General features: G+C 38.9%; 1 pseudogene; it reads right to left on the bottom strand.

The window, feature by feature from the left end:
• Positions 1 to 3,955: 3,955 nt before the first annotated feature.
• LOC109185255 lies at positions 3,956 to 4,764 on the bottom strand (annotated as a pseudogene).
• Between the last annotated feature and the right edge of the window lie 15,992 nt (positions 4,765 to 20,756).

Genomic DNA, 20,756 nt, shown 5'->3' with positions numbered 1-20,756 from the left:
CTCCTAACGCAGGCTGGAAAAGAAGTATTATTGAAAAGTGTAGCCCAAGCTATGCCTACCTTTTCAATGAGTATATTTTTGCTGCCTATATCGGTTTGCTCTACTATTGAACGCACAATGAACCGGTACTGGTGGGGATCTGGGACAGACCGTGGTATTCATTGGAAGTCTTGGGATAAATTATGTATCCCTAAGAAATATGGAGGTTTGGGATTTAAGGATTTAAGAGCATTTAATTTGGCTATGTTAGGAAAACAAGCATGGCGATTTCTTACCAATCTGGACTCCTTGGTGGCCCGCATTTATAAAGCTAGGTATTTCAGTGAACGCCCCTTTAATGAAGCATGCCTTGGAAATAATCCTAGCTACTGTTGGAGGAGTATCATGGCAGCCAAAGATTTAATAGTTGGTGGGGTGAGACGCCGTATTGGAGATGGTAACTCAACTTTGATATGGAAGGATCCCTGGTTGCAGGATGAAATGGACCCTATGATCCAAACAAAGATGCTACCACAGTTACTGGATGCAAAGGTGTCTGGATTAATAGATCAGACAACTGGTACATGGGACCCACATATTTTAACATATATTTTTGACCCAGATGATGTGCCAAGAATATTAAAAGTCCCTATCTCCCCGGAGTATGAGGATACATGGTATTGGTATGATGATCCCAATGGATGCTACTCGGTCAAGAGTGGGTACAGGCACATAGTGGGTACAGGCACATAGTGGGCACCTATGAGGGTAGTGTGGGTTTTGATAAATGGAGCACACTATGGAAACTACGAATTCCCCCTAAATAGAGAATGTTTTTATGGAGAGCTATAAGTAATATCCTACCAACAACCAACAACTTGCTTATAAAGAGGGTGGATGTTGATCCGATATGTGCCATGTGTGGATTAATCAATGAAGATGTTATGCATTCATTAGTCTTGTGTGATTATGCAAAGTCCATATGGACTCAATCTGGCCTTCCATTACCCCATGTTGTCACAAATATTTTTCATGAATGGTTTGGGACAATCTTGAATGTTCTAGACTCTGATGAAATGTTGTTTACAGCTGGAATTCTATACAACATTTGGAGAGCCCGAAACGAAGCATTATGGAATGTGTGCCTACCATTGCCAAGAAGAGTATTATTGTCAACTATGAATGCAATGAAGTCATGGCAAATGCTGCATGGTGTCTCCGCCACCGTCCGCCATCCAAACCAAATGCATGCTGGAGTGCTCCCCGAAGCCGTGACTGCACTGACGCCAAACCCGGAGGCTGCCTCTTTGTCGCAAACACCCACTGCCGTGTTGTTTTCCCGCACCCAAAACAATGCTTTATCGATGCAAGCTACAATACCACCTTAATGACGGCCACGGCTGGAGTATTATTATTAGACCATATTGGAAGATATGTATCGGCTTACAGTGTGCCACCACAAACTTGCTTCTCACCTCTTATGGCCGAGGCCCTAGCTTGTAAGGAGGCTTTATCGTGGCTCAAACAGCGTGGTGAACGGTATGTTCAAATTTATATGGATTGCCAGACTCTACGAACCTACCTCGACTCAACTATCCGACCTCGGTCGTATCTTGGATATGCTCTTGATGAGTGCAGAAGACTTATAGCTACATTTAATTTCTTTTCAGTTGATTTTATTCCTAGATTGCAGAACGTTATGGCACATGATTTAGCATCAGCTACCTTTACTTATTCTATTGCTATGTGCTGGGGCGAGATTCCGCCTGACTCTATTTTGATTCATATATAAATGCAACCACATTGGTTTTTCAAAAAAAAAAAATAGTTACTCAAAAATAACTACTTATTTAAAGAGACTCAATACTCATCTTGTTCTATCAGATTGACTTTTGCTAGTTTTGCCCTTGTGATGGTAGCATTGATGTGCTCGGTGTCCTTGCTTTCCGCACGTAAAACACATTCCTTTGAACTTCTTGATTTTTCTACTCCTTTTGTTGTAGACGGTTCTGACACTTTGATTTTCAGTTTCATTGACACCGTACTTTTCTGACAGTGATTCTCAAATGACTTTTGCCGAGTCTTGTTTGACATAGATGTCGAACAAATCGTCATTCATTTGTGACAGAAGGTATCCTCTGGCTGCCGCATTGTCATTTCTAAACTGCATCAGAGTTACACCCGGTTCTTGACCCGGAATGTAATCTATTTCACGACTGCTTTCTCTTGATTCTTCACCCGTAGTGTAATCAGATTCATGATTAGCTTTTGTAGCACCAAAGGGAGAGAACACTGTTGGAGTAGGTTCAGGTGAAACTGAATATAGCACGTAAACCAACTTTAATTGTTCAAAGAGAATATGCATTCTTTGAGCCCACCTATTGTAATTTTTCCCATCAAGCGCGGTGATTTTTGATAGATCGGGTATGACAGAAGGTGCTATAATGTAAAGGTTGACTGTTGCACAAATAACGCTTTTAACTATTGGGAAAAATGCAACGTCAACGCGCGATTCGGAAGCCTTTTAAGAAGCACGGACACTACTAGTGTATGGTTGAAAGAAAATCTGTGCCGTGTTATAATAACACTACCTTAAAAGCGTTATTTGCCCGGTAACGGTGCAGTTAGAACGCAGACACGCTTTCGACAGGCTACATAGACCAACTACAGATAGCTTGCACTAACAATCACGTAGGCGAACCTCACTATTGCTCAGACTTTAATAGGCAGACACAAATTATATATATATATATATATATATATATATATATATATATATATATATATATATATATTAATTCTTACATAGAAAGAATGAAGAAGTTTTTTTGTGTGTTTTGGACAAAAAAAAACTTGCCTCTTTTATAGTGTAGAGGTAAGAGGAGCTCAAATCACTCCACCCACACACTAACTACAAAAGTGGGGCCAAGTAGAAATAACCACATGCTTTGTCCGAAAACAATGTCCTTCGAATGGACAAATTTCAACATATAATGTATATCCTGTACCCCATCAATCTAGGTTTATATTAGGCATATAGTCTTGTTGAATAATAACTTCTAATTATTCAGTCTAACCAAACTACTTAGTAAGCCTAGTCAACTTGCACCACTTAATTAATTAAGGCCTTAATATATAATATATATTATTAGGAAAAATCTTACACTAAATTGATTAGGATTGACTAATTGAGAATGAAACATCAAACTTTTTGAATTATTGAACGTGGGTAAAAGATGCTTAATTTCAGAGTTTAATCACATAATATTTTGTGAAATAGTTGGTATTAGATGCATTAAGGCATCCTCATCAACGATTTTTTAAGAGTTTTTTTGTAGGGCTAGGGTTGAGGTGGAAAGGAGAGAAACAGAGAGAGAAGAAATAAGGACTTTGCAGAGTGATGAGTTGTTTTCTCAGAAAGTGAGTCCCACTATCATTTAAAAAAAAAATCAATGTTAGTGCAAAACGCGTGTACCAACAACGCCCACTGCGCCATAGTTGGCAAATACCTTCGTTTGTTTATTTTATATTTAATTTTTCTTTGTTTTTTCTTCTAACAAAAAACCCAGCATTAGTACACTATATTGAGGTTGCTCTTAGCACTCAAGTATTTGCATTCAAAATTTTAAAACTTTTTTTTTTAGAATAAAGAACACTAACATTGTTAATTTCAGCACCTAACTTTTAAAATTATCAATTTAGTACCTTTTTTTTTTTTTTTTTGAATGCCACTGGCTCTATTACATTGTAGTATCTGTTCATATACTTTCTCAACCTACTGAAACACAAAGAACCAATAACGCCTCCACTGAGACTCGAACTTACAACCTTCCAAATAGAAGTCCAACCCGGGTACCATTAGACCACATAGTCCTGGTCAATTTAGTACCTTGAGTATGTAATTTTTGTCAATTTTGGTCACTCCGGCCAAATTGCCTACCAAATTTGGCCGGAAAAATTTAATCCAACATTTAGTCTAAAATTTTAGGGGCAAAATGGTCTTTTCTATCCTTTCTTCTAATTCCCTCCTGCTGCAATCCAGCTTCTCGCTCCTCAGCCCAGAGTCCCCTCCAGCCTTTTCAGAATCGCCAGCCCTCCGGGATGGACCGCCCAAAACAACTCATTATAACTCAAATTATTATTATTATTGGCTTTGCCCATCAGTTTCTTGCAGAAGTCCTCGATGTTGTGTTCAATCTTCTCCGGCAAATCCCTGCCCAGCTTGAAGTTTATCCCCTCCTCGGAGATCTGGCCGTCGATCACGCTTTGGGTCCCCGAGAGGAACTGCTGGGCGGCGAAACTGAGTTCCATGAATGGGTTTTCTACGTTTTCCCTGGAGTCGGCGCCGACGATCATTGCCGCGTCGTTGCCGAAGAGCGCCGCGCCGATGAGGTCGTGCGGGCGAAGGCCGAGGATGGTGGTTTCCAACGTGGTTAACAGGACGCGGCTCCCTGGGTTGTTCTCCGCTATACCTTTGGCGACCCGGAGGCCGGTGACGCCGCCGTAGCAGCCGAGAAAGTAGAGCACTATGCGATTGACATAACTTTTCAGGCCGAGTTTGGCGGCCAAGTAGAGATCGCCGCCGGACAACAAGATTTCGCTCGAGGAAACGTAGACGACGTGGGTGATTTCCTCCACCGGCCGCCCCCAGTCGTTTATGCAAGCTAGGCTTGCTTCTTTCGCCATCGCAATCACGGCTGGGTTTGCCACCTCTAGGCGTTGCGTGATGGGTGGAGAGCCTTTCGTGGCTAGTTCTGGGCATCTTTCCAACACATCCTTGCACATAACTTAATTAGGAGAAAGGATTGAAAAAACCATTTTGCCCCTAAAATTTTAGATTTAATGTTGGATTAAATTTTTCCGGTCAAATTTGGCCAAAAATTTGGCCGGAGTGACTAAAATTGACAAAAATTACATACTCAAGGTACTAAATTGACAATTTTGAAAGTTAGGTGCTGAAATTAACAAAGCCCCTATAGTCGTGTGACCAAAATTGAAATTTTCTCGAAATTATACTTTTTCAGTTTGGTTCATTTTCTTGAAAATGAATATATTATTTGTTATATAATATTAATAATAATAGCAATAATAATAACAATAATAGTAATAATCATATATAATAAGTGGTGGTGGTGGTGGTGGTAGTAGTAGTAGTTGTTCTGTGGTGGTGGTGGTGTGGTAGTAGTAGTTGTAGTTGTGTGGTGATGGACTGCTAGTGGTGGTGGCAGCGGCGGTAATAATAATCCAGAAACTAGCTTGAAAAGATATAAGAGAGAAGATAAATACATGGAAATAAAGAATTCCGAAAAATGTTATCCGACTAAAAAGTTAAGAAGACATTTTTTGCCAAATTTGGCCTTTTTTTATTCGTTGCTCAGAATGAATATTTTCTTTTCACTTTATTTTCCTTGAATACCCAAACATGAAAAAATTCAAAAAATGACTTCTAAAAATCATTTTTTCAGGTTTCCAAATGGACCTTTAATTATTGACTTAAAATTGTTTGAATTTAGCACTTGACTTTGAAAACTTATCCCTAGCTTTTACCGTTAGTCAAGTACCAAATTTGATATAGAGTAATGCTATAAACCCCTCATAAATTTGACAGACACTATCTTGCCAATTATCATGTAGTGTGATGGCATCCCGATTACCTTCAAATGGATGGTCATAGGTTCGAACCCTGGTGGTCGGGGCTTAGATTATTTATTATATTTGACTATAAGACCATCTCCAACCCATTACACCAAAAGGAATATTCAAGTCATCTCCAACCCATTACACCAAACTCTACACCAAATTATATTTCTACACTAAAATAATTTGTTTTCTCATAAATTAAAACTTTAATTGTTTACTTTAATTTTTTTAATATAAATTTTAATTGTAATGCAAATAATATTTTTATTCCACAATAATATAACATATAATAATTATTACATTTAATTTTCAAAATTATCATATCGTTCTCACAGATGCTCAACCAATGCATTACAATTATATTTTGTTTAATTTCGGATGTATTCAGTTTACTTTTATGAAAATTATGTTTTATGTAATTTAATTTTTAATTAATCTATATATAATATTAGATTTGTTTTAATCGTCTTGATGAGATCTTTCAAATGATATAATTTATTTTTAATTATTCAAATTTTATGTTTATGTATTTAACAAAATATATAAATTCATAAAAATAAAATAAAGATACAAAAGGAATTAAGAAAAAAGACAAAGATCAAACTTGGCATTTAGGCTTTTACACCATTTTGCCATTTCATCTATAGTGTAGCGCTAAATATGGTGCTGCACTATAGACCAACGCCAAAATGGCGGAGGTGTTGGCGCCTTCCTTGGAGAAGGCCTAAGTGAGTAAACTAATTTATGGCACCCATGGAATATAAGAAACATTAGGAGGGAAAACAATATTTTCCTTGGATATAATATTACTATTTGAAAGACTAAAAGTGAGAAGAAATAAAGTATCAAATATAATTGCTTTTGATATAAATAAATAAAAATAAAAAAATGTAATAGTTGAGGAATTAAAACTTGGATTAACGGTTGAAAAAAGCTTAACACACTCTATTAATAGATTATTACAATGGTCCATTTTCAAAGTATATTGTGGATGCATACGCACTACCACCAAATGGTAATGTAGATTTTGGACCACCTAGTAGGCCAGTACTGGGGTGGAGGACACGAAAGTATATATAAATTTATGAACATGGATGAGAGTTGAATCGATATGATAATTGTTATGGAGGGGACATGAGTGAATTGTAGCCATGAAAACAAGAAAGTGGTAAAAGATTTTCTTTGTCAATATACGAGCGTAGGTGTAAAGGAAGGATTAAATTAAAGATGAAATATATATAATGGCAGTGGCATTATTTGGTGCCTTGTACAAGATAAGGTAGAAACTCAACTTTTTTTTTTCTTCAAATAAAATTGAAACTGTACTATATAATTTACAATCTTTTATTTTAAAACAAAGATAAGAGTCAAATAGACCCTTCAACTATAAATCTAAATGTAATTAAACCCTAAACTTTTTTTAAAGGCTCTAATTAGACACCTTAACTCTTCATTTTTATACAATTTACTCAATATTTTTTAAATTTGTACAATTCGATCAATTCGTAGGTAAATTCAAGATAATAACAAGTAAAATTTTAAAAAATAATTTTAAAATAAAAAAACAATCACACATAGCTGGCTTCTCTGTCGATGGAGACTTGTAATTTTCTCCATCTAGTTGTACGGAGGAGCCAATTAGCCTCTTGTAAAAAAATTAAATAAAATATTAATTACTTAATTAGAATTTTTTTTTAAAAAGTACGTTTATTCTCTTTTTAAAAAGTTTTGATTAATTCTTAAATTAAAAATATTTTGTTACTAGTTACCTGTTAATTAACTTAGTTGCATAAAAATGAGGAGTTAATTAAGGTATCTAATTGAAGGGTCTTATTTTATTTTATTTTATTTATTTATTTTAGTTTAGGGGGGTTAATTGTATTTTGGTCTAGAGTTGATGGGTATGTTTGATCCTCTAAATTAATTGGATAGTGCAACTCAACCTCTAATTTTTTTAAAAAATTAATTTAATAAATTCCCGCAATTGAAAAAATGTAATTGGGTCCAAATAGCAAATAATTATTAGCCAATTACCGATTTACCGCCAATGTGACTTCTGTGTGATGGATCCCATATGTACATATAGTTTTTTTTAAAAAAATTAAACTCTTTAAAGATCATCATAGATGTCTAACAAAAGGTCTAGATCATACCTTGTGAAAGTTTAGTTTTAGACCTTTATCCTCTATGTTAAAAAATTAGCATAAAATAACATTCAAAGTGATTTTTTTGAAGCAATATTTTGAGTAGAGTTCACTTTTGATTTAAGGAGTCTTGAACTCTTGATAGAAATTGTTTTAATTAGGAGCTCAATTGCACTTTTTGCTTGATATATGGGCTTATTGGACTTATTTATTATTATTTTTTTATTTTTGTTAAGAATTCAATTTCACTATGTAACTAATTTAAGAGACTTATTTGACCATATTCGTTTAAAAAAATGTTAATAAGTTCTCTATTTACTAATATTTCAACTCTATTAGCTAGCAAGTAGCCTAGCACTATAAAAGCCTACTCAATTAAATTATAAATCATAAAATGCCTAACTAGCTTGGTTGGCATGAGTGACCGTGCCCTTTCATCGCTGCACTTTAATTTGCCCCTACGGCACATCTAATTGTTTAATAATATGGATTAGACCAGCATGACCTAGCTACATTTTAATGTGGGCCGAGTTAAGTCGATACCGTACATGGTTCTGCTAACGGAACATGACTCATTTAACATTACTAGCTAGTAATACATTTAAAGGAAATTAAAAACATATCACTTTTCTATCAAAAAATAATATCTTTGGAACAACAACATTTAGCTGTAAAACTTTACTCTTTTTAAGTGAAAATATATATATATATATATATATATATATATATATATATATATATATATATATATATATATATATATATATATATATATATATATATATATATATATATATATATATATATATATATATCCTTTAGAAAATAATCTCATTTTTTGTGGCCCAGATGTATTTGGAACAACGAGTTCTCTGGGCAGTTAGCATTTTGCAAAAAATGATGAACAGAATTTGGCGTGAGTTGTACGGACAACATGAAGGCCAATGGTAATGCATGCTATTGGCGTGGAGTAGTTACGTTGACTTTGCAGTCGGTATATATCATATGTGGGCATCATTAGTTCCACTTGAGTTGGTTCGAATTATTAGTTGATATTAAGGAATATAATGCAGTTGACTGCTGTGTTCTTCTTCTTGAATTGCTAGCTCTTAGGAGACTTATGGAGCCGACTATGTTTACTCATGTTTAACGTTTTCAGAGCCTACCTATCCGCCGCCGTTGTGAGTGTCTTTGGTTCAGATTTCACATCATTTTGAGCTTATCCAATGTGCGTGCGTTCATTATTATTGCGCCCTATATAAAACAATACTTGCCTATGTATGTGTACAAAAGTGTTGTTCACTTGGTTCTTTGACTTTTCTTCTTTCCCAAAAATGTTAGAATCTTCAACAACAAGGGTACCCACACCCGGGCTCGACATAAAATTTATAAAAATGTAATGTTAACTCAGTAGCTCAGCACACGACGGGACCAAACGTTGGTGCGCAGAAGAGATCCTCCCTCACACTATCGTGTTGTTGAATTTCAAACTTTGATCTTTTCTATCCCCCAGATACTATATACTGAATCGGTGAACTAAGTCCATACAAACTTCTTTGACTTTTCTCTTCACTCAAATTATGTATATAATAATCCAATTGAGTTGTAACCCTATAAATTCATTGGTTACCTGGGAAATAGCCGACCTTATTATATTAAGAATTAATATTGAAAAATTTTAATTTAATAGCACGTTAGAAAGTTATTAGTGTAGAAAATATGTTATTACTTTTTCATTAATACCATCTTGTCATTTTCACTGAAAAATCTCGATCAAAATTACCATTGACCATTCTCAACGAAATCAACCAACACTCTCAATTGGCAAAATCCCTCAAAAATCATATTGTCCCTGCCACCAAGATCTAGGCATGTTTTAGCAACATAAATTGGCTCAACTATATTATATTGCTAGAGTATATATAATGTCACATTCAAATAAGATTGCTTTGTGAGAATCCCTCCTCGAGCTAGAATATTTATTAGAGATATGAACTTATGGAGTTATTATCTCTAAAGCCCGATGACTTAACTTTGTAATAATAACATGTGAGTGTCCTACTCTCATCATGGTTGTTGCCTTGTTGGAGCTCAGATCAGATATACCTACCCAATCCAATGAAATGCAATGAAGACAAGTTTGTTTGACTCATGTGGGTTCAACCCATTATAACAAGAGCAATATAGACATCTAAATCACTATCGAGAACTTTTTTTTTGAACGCTATTGACTCTATTACATTGTAGTATCTGTTCAAACATATTTTCTTAAACTAATGAAGCACACAGAGTCAACAACACCTCACTATCGAGAATATAAAACATAAATGTATAATTCATTTATCAAATTAAAATTTTAGTTGAAACATAACATATCCTTCAATTTGGTATAAGAGTCGTCAAACTCAAACAGAAGTCTTAAACATTTATTAGTTGAAACGAAATACATCTTTTGATTATCACTCTTAAAAACTAAGTAGAAAATGAAATTGGCAATACACCATATGAAAAGTTTAGGGGGTGTTTGGTAATTAGCTTAGTTCATAACTGATACCTAATTATGTCAGAGAATAGTGTATTGTTTAAATTGTTTTGACTAGCTAATAGTATTAGATTATTAGCGATTTGTAGGAAATTTTTTGACAAATTAGATATATACTATTGGTGGGCAACTTGTAAAATGACTTTAATGGGCATGGATAGATTATTTTATTTATTGAATTATTTTTATATTATTTTTAGTTTTAGGTATAAATTTGAAAATAATTTTATTATTATTATTATTATTATTATTATTATTATTATTATTATTATTATTATTATTATTATTATTATTATTATTGTTATTGTTGTTGTTATTGTTGTTGTTGTTATTGTTGTTGTTGTTGTTGCTGTTGTTTTCACCATCGTTGTTATTTATTTATTATTTTTAACTATTTTTTATTTTTATTAAATAAAAATAATTTATTAAAAAATGTAAATTTTTTAATAAAAAATAAATAAATATAAACTCAACAATAACCAACAACTATTAATGAAAAATTAGACTTTTTAAAAGAAAGCGCAATAAGTTAATTGATACCAAATACTCAATAAACTAACTCAAAAATTTATCTGAAATCAATAAACTAACTCAAAAATTTATTTACTAAACACTCATTTAAACTATTCGATTAAAAGTTGATTGATAATTTTTTTTTTTAGCAAACACTCACTAGAACTTTAAAAGTAATGATATGTGCAAAATTCACCTTCTATTTTTATTGGTGGAGGTGGATTGTGGAACAAAGAGAAAGTGCTAGAACAATACCCAAATTACACTGTTTTATAATGCATGGTCGTTTTTCCATAATTACACTGTTACAGCAGGTACATACTTGCATGTACAATAATCATTACCTAGCCATCAAGACTCAAGAGGAGTAATCATTAACTTTGGTAAAATATCTTAGTTTTTAATTATTGCAATTAACGTTATTTTAACGAGTCGTTTGGCAGTCGTTTTCTTCAAGAGTCGGTCCGACGTTTTTCACAAAAGACAAGACTAAAGAGTCATGATACTATTCTATAACAGCAATAATATAATAAATAAAAATTCAAGAAGAAGCAAAATTGTATACCAATATATGTGTGATACAGTTCATATGCGTCTGTCTTGCATAAACATGGCCCAGAACAAATAAAAAATCTCAAAGCAACATTAAATTTCATCATGGAAATATATATATATATATATATATATATATATATATATATATATATATATGTCCATAATCAGGTGAGAACTAATTTTAACCTGCGAACTACGAATTTAATTGTGAAGAATTGCACTGCATTTACTATTGCATTGGACCGCACCCTAATACAATTGCACTACAAGGTCATCTAGCTAGGCATGTCTGAGAGCTGTAGCAGTGCAATCATGTGGTAGTTGTGGTGCAATCCTTCACAAGTTCGCAGTTCGCAGGTTAAGGATGGTTCTCACATGATTAGAAAATTAAAAAAAATATATATATATATATATGTATACGTGGTGTCATCAATTGCGTTTAAAAGTGTCTAAGCATAGTTTCGGGTTCCACAACGGATCCCGGGACGTTTATTTTGGTAAAAAGTCAGTGGGGGGTAGGGGGACCCGCCACCTACCCGCTGCCCGAGAAAGACGTCGACGGCAGCGGGCAGGCGACTGCCCGCCGGGCACCCGCTGCCCGGAGACCTGACGCCGGCGGGTGGTACACCACCCACCGGCTACCCGCTGGAAATTGTCCCGACTCGGGACTCCGGCTTCCCCGTTTGATGTTTCCCCGACCCTCGTGGTGTCCCAACGGACCCCGTTTATCGTGCCTAAGTCTAGTTTGATGTTTCGGGTACCGTTCGTAGGATAAATGAGTCTTATATATCGCATGCTAGTGAATTGGTATCCCGTTGGCCTAGGTAAAGGAAGTATGAACCCCTTAGGATTATTCCTAGTATCTGGATGACCACGCATAGGTTTCGTTATACGTTTTCTCCCCTTTCCCAATGTGTTAATATGGGTTGCATGTGCTTGTTATGTGTTATGTGTGCATGATACCCCAATTTGGTTGCGATCAAATTGGTTATTCCTGAGCTGCGATTCAGAAGCTGGCTGCGGTCAGAATTACACTCTCGGGCTGCGGTCCACCGTTTGGTTGCGATCAAACGTTTTACATGAGCTGCAGTTCATATTCCTGGCTGCGGTCAGATGATCACTCTTGGGCTGCGGTCCACTGTTTGGTTGCGATCAAACATTATGATGAGCTGCGGTTCATCGGTCGGTTGCGATCGACCCCTTCGTGTTGCGATACGAGGCAGGGTGCTGCGGGGCCGTGTCAGAGCTATATGCGCTGACCCTCATGTATAGGCATGCGATTGGTCCTGTGGCGCCATCAAACTGTGCTTGTGTGATGAGATGAATGATGATATAAATGAGATGAAGTGAATCCCCCCGTGACCATAGGATATATGCTAGTATCTTTACATGTTTGGTTATAACTGTTGAATGTGCTTATCCCTATTTGTCGAGTCTATTCCGGTTTTGAAACTAGAGTTTCCTAGGATATATCTTCCTGCTTCAAAATGATTTTCCTATATATATATATATACCTATATTGTATTTTAACGCGTTGGAGTGGGTTACCAGCATTATTCGCTGAACAGATATATTTGGCTTTCAGGCACAGATGATTAGCTCCAGATCGCGCTAGAGGACCCGAGGCTTAGATAGATAGTTTCATATTCGGCCTGCGTGCCATAATGATGTAATGATGTTGTTTAAGGATAATTAGATAGTCTAGCCTGTGCATCTGAGTTCTCTAGCTCAGATGTGGCATAACACCCCGTATCGTTATGTTTAGTACTGCTCTGTTCGAGATTTAATGAGAATTTACCTTCATTATATAAGTTTTAAAAGTTTCAAAAATCTGGGGTGTTACATATATATATATATATATATATATATATATATATTATATATATATATATATATATATATATATATATATATATATATATATATATATATATATATATATATATATATATATATTATATATATATATATATATCCTATCTATGTATGATATTTCACATGTATTGGTGGGTTACCAGCATTATTCGCTGACCGGGCGTCGTCCCATCTTTTATGTGTTTCTTTCAGGTGATGTGTAGACGAGAGTGCGGTCTAGAACCTGTTTGTGTAGATCCCGTTGTTTGAGTTGTTGTGGCCTGTGTGCCAAGGGTAGACATTAGTACTCTTATTATGTATGGATTTAGATTGTGGATTATGCAGATGTTAGCCTGTGCATTCACCTCTGGGTGGGCGTGGCATAGCACCCTTTTTATTTCCTGTTTATATAATCCTTGTTCAGTCTTCCGTTGTGTTCGATGTTTTGGTTAGTTATCTGCATGTTTAAGATTTAATTCTGCTTGGAAATTAAGGGGGTGTTACATCTAGACCTAATCAAAATACAAGATCGTTCATATAATCAATCACAATGTCAAGAACATCAAGATTATCACATAAACACAATATAAACCCTAGGCAAAGGTCTATCAAGACTCAAACACAGAATCACATATCAAAGGAGCCAATGAATAAGATATAGTAAGAAAAATAGGTTTTGTCGAGACATGGGTTACCTCTTAGCCCTAATCAATATCCTTGGCTACTAAGGTTCTTCTCTAAGATTTCCCTCTAGTGGATTCCTCTATGTTTAGTGGCAAAGGGGGGAGGGGGGGGTTCCTCTGTAGGTTTCTCTTCAGGAATACCTTGTGTGGTAGAATTAACTGTGGCAGGGTTTCTAAATGCTTCCTAAGTCCCTATATATAGATTCCGGAGTCCCAACTAGGGTCTGAATGGTCACAGTCCACTTATCCTATTCCTTATAGGATTAAGGACTTGGTTAAGGATAAGGGTCCATGGTCCATTGTGGACCACGCTAATTAATTGATGGAGATTCTAATCTAATTAAATCATTCTTAATTATATGGTCACAGAATTAATTAAATAATTAATCCGGATACGGAGGCCGTAACACGGGGTGTTACACCCTCCCCTCTTACAAGGAGCTTCGTCCCCGAAGCTCAGGTACAGATTACTCTTTTCGCTCCTAGGTGTCATGAAAATTGGTCTTCTAATCAAGAAAATGTGGCCCAAGCTTGCTTTTTTTTAACGAGTGTAGGGTGGGGGTTGATTAGGTCGGTAGTAAGTGAGGTTTGAGATTTCGAGTATACCTTGGTTTCCCGCTCTTGAGCTTGAAGCTCCACGTATGCCCAACATGGTCTCGATCGCAGCCACCCTCCTGTCCAATGAGCTCGTCGCGAGAATCAAGGATGAGAATCCATCATCCATGATCTGATCCTGCCTCGTGAGCTGCGCGAGAATGCGCTCATTGATGGACCTCTCGTCTCGGTCCTCCAAGTTTCCCCTTCCCTGTGTGGGTTCAGGCTGGCTAGGCTCGCTTTTTTCTTCCTGCTCTCGCTTTCTTGAATTGCCCGTCTTATTTTCTTGTTTGAGATCTCTAACTGATATATCAACACTCGACGTTCTTCTGGGGATTTCAGGCAAACCTCCTCGAGGGTGATGTACTGTCCCTCTCCGACATGGTAAATGTCATTGCGGAGGAGGTTTTGGGCATTGAAAACCATCCCGCTCATGGGGTTGGCTTCAATCCGGATTATGTCCACTCCCTTGTTTTCCATGATCCAGCTTAGGATCATCCCGTAGGGTAGACTGAGCCGGTTGCTAGACTTACAAAATTCTATGTGCTTCAACATAAGGGCAGGCAGATTGAACATGACCTTATGCTTAAGGAAATAGGCAAAGGTGCATTCCAAGCTCCCCACATCCTTGCTCTTGTTGTTAGTGCGTAATAAGCTGTCGGACACAATCATAACTAGCAGTTTCTGCTCGGCGGTTAGCAACTTCTTGATTGGCCTTGTGGCTGAAGTAAAACCGCATTCTCTTCTCAACAAATACCCGAGGTAGTCTGCGTACCCCGTGTATCGGGTACTGAGCCATGCCTTCCGGTCATAGTCTGACACACCCGTGGTGGTCAATTTCAAGAGTTTAGCCAAGCGGCCCTCGGAGGGCACTATCTCCTTGCCCCGGACCTTGGAGGTGATTTCCAACTTGTCCCCCCATTTGGTAGCCACCAAATGGCATTAGAACTCCTTTACCAATTCGGGGTACGTATCCCCTTTAATCGTGAGGTAGGTATCTAAAAGGCCTTGGAACCTAAGCATACCAACCAACTCCGGAGAGAATTGGTCGGGTTTGAGTGCTTTACCTCCGATCACCGTGTAGTCGGCATCGTTCCACTCCGGGACTCCGGTAGCGGTTGGCTTCTTCGGCATTGTTTAGAGTGGTTACGGTTGGGGTGGTTTTCCGGCCACTCTGCGGCGGTGTGGTGCGGCGGTGGCAGCGTCGCTCCGTCCAGGCGGCCGGCTGCACGGTAGGAGGCGGTGGCAGCGGGAGTTTGACGGCGAATGGCCGGGCAGTCGGCGGGAGGTTGACGGGGGAACGGTTGTGGGTGGCTGTTGATTGGCGCTGCGGCGAAGGGGGTGGCGGTGTCGCGTGGCTGGTGCGATGCGGCGATGGCGCGGCGCTTTGTCCAGGCGGTCGGCGGTGGTCGTGGAGGGCGACGTGGTGGTGACGGGAGGCTGGCGGTCGACGGCCGGGCGGTGCGTGAGGCGTGACCGGGGGTGCGGCGGGTTCTCGGGGGAGTTTGCGGCGGGAGTGGGTGAGAGGGAGAGAAAAAGAGTGAGAGAAGAAGAATGAGGAAGAAGGGTTTTTGATTTGGGGATTTTAGGTTTTAGGGATTTGGAGGGGGTTAAGAAGGTTGTGTTCCCTTGGGGTTTTAAGAAACAATAGTGGTTCAATGGTAAAGGCATTGGTTTAGGAATAAGAGATTTAGGGTTTGATTCCTATTAGCTACATTAGGTCTTTTAGTACACCTCTCGTATGCTATGCTTTTTAGGGCTTCCCATTATTTGTTTGATCCGGGGTGGCAAGTGTTCCGATTAGTTCGTCTTTTATTTAAAGGTACGAGAGCTTCTAAATAATCGATCTAAATAAGCGATTCTACTAAAAGGGTAGTTTACAAGGGTTCGTAGGTGCCCCGTAATTCCCCCCGATTGTTCGTGTTTCCTTGTTGGGTTATGACCGTAGGTTTCGCGCTTGGGGGTTGGGTGCACTGGAAGGCTTTATGTCCTTCTCCTCCGCAGTTGAAGCATCGTAAGGCGCTTCCAAGGCAGTCCTTGCCCCTATGGTCCTTATTGCATTTTCTGCAAAGGAATTGCCGTGCATTGGTTTCGTTATACTTCATGGATGATCCTTGATTAGGTGGGTTGACCGTTCTTGCGTTAGAGTCGTTCCTTGCTCTTTTCACAGTCAGTCTCCCACCTCCGGTATTCCTCTTGCGGATTTGTTTTTGAACTCCCTGTTGTAAAAGTTGGATCCGGTAAAGATTGGTGGCGCTGGTGTAAGCCTCGTTAAGGGTTCTGGGCTTACTCACGATTAGAGCCTTTCGAGCTTCGAAGTTGAGGCCCGTCACAAACTTCTCTATTTTGGTCGTCTCTGTAGGCACCAATTTAGGTGCAAAACGAGCTAGCTCAAGAAATCGTTTGTGGTATTCCATTACCGTGGCCATCCCCCCGTGGCGATCCTTGATTAGGTGGGTAGAACCGTCCGCGTAGTCGCACTTTTAGGGATTGTGACACCCCGTAATCCAAATTCAATTAAGGGATTAATTAAGTAATTAATCCTAATTCAATTGATAATTTAATTCCTTAAATTCCTGAAAATTCAATAGTCGGGGACTAGTAATTGACTAGTCAACCCAAAGTCAAGTGTTGTACCTAAAGCTTTGTGAGTAGTTCCCTTGTTCCCTTACACCTATTCATTTTAGTAAGGGTAATAAAGACATTTCACCCTATGTTAGAATTGCAAGCTAACCTAGAGGACACTCCTCATTCTTTCCCCTTACACTTTCTAAATTTGAGATCCTCCTTCTCTCTAAAGTTTGTCTTCAAGATTCCACCTTTCCTACCTTTGAGCATCTAGGAGGATAAGATCTATGTTTATCTTGTGTTTTTAGTGTTTTCTAAGCTGTCTTTCCTTAAAGATAGAATCTTTATGATCTTTTGGTGTGTTCTTGAAGTGGGTGTGGGAGGTGAACCCTATTAGGAGCTTGTGTAACACCCCGTGTTACGATCCCTAAAACCAATTAATCATTTAACTAATTACCCAAAAGAAAGAATTAAATTACAATAATTAATTAGGAAAAAGGCCCACCATAGTCCGTGGGCCCTCACCTCTAAACCCAACCGCTAGCCCTAAAAGGAATAGAATTAGCAAGCCTACTATATTAGTTCCTAATTAGGACTCCTATATATATAAATAGGGGACTTAAGAGGCACCTAGAACCCCCCACCACAAAAATCCCTCACCACACAAGAAGTTCCAAGAATTCCCCTAGGAGAAATCAAGAAAGAAGAAAGCTTCAAGAAAGACCCTTCATAGCCAAGGAATTAATTAAGGCTAAAAGGTAACCCATGTCTCAACAAAACCTATTTTCATAGCTATGATTCTCCTCTTAGGATTTCCCCCATATTCTTGTGTGTTGACGATTCATTATGTTAATGTTAGTAATTGGTGTTATGATTCCATGGGTGATCTTGATGGTATTAAGAGGCTCTTAATGATTATATGGTGTTCTTGATGTTCTTGATGATTATATGATGTTCTTGATGTTTATATGATATTCCTACCGAATCTTGATATTAGAAGATGAATTGTGTTCTTGTTGATTTAAAAATAATTAGAACCCTAGGTTATATCGTGAAATTCGTATGGTATTATTCTTGGTAGATTGGGTGGGAAATTCGTATGTTTGGGTGTTGATTATGTTTAGAAAAGCATGATAGGTTATGTGCCGTATGTTCTTGCTTTTGAATCCATTAATTGTCTACGTATTGTTTTCAATTGCGTTTGAAAGTGTCTAAGCATGGTTTCGGGTTCCACAAAGGTCCCCGGGGCGTTTTTGGTGAAAAAGAGTCAGTGGGGGGTAGGTGGGGGTAGGGGACCCGCCACCTATCCGCGGCCATTATGGACAACGCCAGCAGCGGGCAGCTGCCCGCCGGGCACCCGCTGTCCGGAGTTATGCCATCGACGGGCAGCCGGCGGGTGAACCCTCACCCACCGGCTACCCGCTGGAAAATACCCTACAATGGGATTCCGGCTTCCCCGTTTGATGTTCCCCCGATCCCTGTGGCGTCCCAACCGACTCCGTCTATCGTGCCTTTGTCTAGTTTGATATTTCGGGTACCATTCGTAGGTTGTACGAGTCTTATATATTGCATGCTAGATGAATTGGTATCCCGTTGACCTGGGTAAAAGGAGTATGTACCCCTTAGGATTATTCTTAGCATGTGAAGGATCACACATAGGTTTCGTTATACGTTTTCTCCCCCTTCCCAATGTGTTAATGTGGGTTGCATGTGCTTGCTATGTGTTATGTGTGCATGATACACCAATCCGGTTGCGATCAGATTGGTTATTCCTGAGCTGCGGTTCAGAAGCTGGCTGCGGTCAGATTTACACTCTCGGGCTGCGGTCCACCGTTTGGTTGCGATCAAACGTTTCTACATGAGCTGCGGTTCATATTTCCTGGCTGCGGTCAGATGACATACTCTTGGGCTGCGGTCCACTGTTTGGTTGCGATCAAACTATGATGAGCTGCGGTTCATCGGTCGGTTGCGATCGACCCCTCCGTATTGCGATACGGGGCAGGGTGCTGCGGGGCCGTGTCAGAGCTATATGCGCTGACCCTCATGTATGGGCATGCGATTGGTCCTGTGGCACCAACAAAGTGTGCTATGTGATGAGATATGGATGAGTTGTTGTTATGAGTGTCTTGGGATGTGACTTTGGGATTTATGCCGGGAATCGTACATGTTGGGTTGTGGATATTAACTGTGCTTATATTTATCTGCCTTGCCTATTTCCCTATGCTTATGAATTGTATATGCTTGATTATGACAGTTGTCTGTGCTAAGCTCTATCTGTTGAGTCTATTCCCTGTTTTGAAAGCTAGAGTCTCATAGGATATATCTTCATGCTTCAAAATGGTTTTCCGTATATCTATATATATGTCTATATGTATTGTATTTCAACGCGTTGGAGTGGGTTACCAGCATCTCTCGCTGAACAGATATATTTGGCTTTCAGGCATGGACGAGTAGATAACTGGAGCGCGCTAGAGGTTGGGGCGTAGATTAGATAGTTCTTCCCTTTCGGCCTGCGTGCCATGACTTGTATTGATACTAATTGAGATTGTTAGAATCTAGCCTGTGCACCTGAGTTCTCTAGCTCAGGTGTGGCATAACACCACGTACTCTTATAAATGTTTTGGGATTTATGATCATTTACCTTTGTTATATAGTCTTTATAAGTTTTAAAAGTTTGGGGTGTTACAGTTGGTATCAGAGCACTGTTGACCTAGGATAAGACTATTAAGACAGACCTTAGGACATGGACTTGAACTTTAGGTAATTAGGAACGTAAGACTCAGGAACCTTAGGACGCGTGGTGAGACTGTGAAACCTACACATAACCCTCCCCTCACTTATTCCCCCACTTATCACATCAAAAGAATGACACCAAGCGCTAATTTAACATTCTTATAAACATTGACCCAGACAGACAACAGCATGGCCCCAAACAGAAGACAGTCAAGGACTCCAGAACCCGCCACACATGACCCCCTAACCCAGACACTGCAACAGCTAACGCAAGTCGCCCAGGCACTAAGCGACATAGCTCTTCGCAACAACAGGCCCCACCACCTCCGGCAAACAAAAACTCAGACGTCGCCAGACAAGTTTCAAACCATCGACCACCCACGTTCTCAGGGGAAGAGGATCCCGTAATCCTGGAAGAATGGATCCGGACCCTCAACAAAATTCTCGGGTTAGTGGAATGCCCAGAGGAACGTCGTGTGGAGATAGCCTCGTTCTACTTCGGACACGAGGCCGATCTTTGGTGGATCCACGAGGGTCCCGCTTATCAACAAGAACCGGATTTCAACTGGGAAAGCCTCAAAACGCGACTACGAGAGCGATTCTACCCAACCCACGTAAAAGCTTCCATGTACGAAGAGTTCCTCCATCTAAAACAAGGGACAGCCACCGTTATGGAATACCACAAGCGATTCCTCGAACTAGCGCGCTTTGCACCAGAGCTAGTCCCCACCGAAGTAACCAAGATAGAAAGATTCGTTTTGGGCCTCAACTTCGAAGCCCGAAAAGCACTAGTGGTAAGCAGACCTCGGACTCTCAACGAGGCTTACGCCAGTGCCGCCAATCTCTATCGAATCCAACTACTCCAGCGCGGGGTTCAGGAACAAATACGAAAGAGGAACACCGGAGGGGGAGCACCACCGGTAAAAAGAACAAGGAATGACACCAACACAA

The sequence above is a fragment of the Ipomoea nil genome, unplaced genomic scaffold, assembly GCF_001879475.1.
Source record: "Ipomoea nil cultivar Tokyo-kokei standard unplaced genomic scaffold, Asagao_1.1 scaffold1317, whole genome shotgun sequence".
Taxonomy (NCBI): domain Eukaryota; kingdom Viridiplantae; phylum Streptophyta; class Magnoliopsida; order Solanales; family Convolvulaceae; genus Ipomoea; species Ipomoea nil.
Note: the sequence above shows the minus strand (reverse complement) of the source record. Positions and strands in the feature narration are given on the sequence as shown.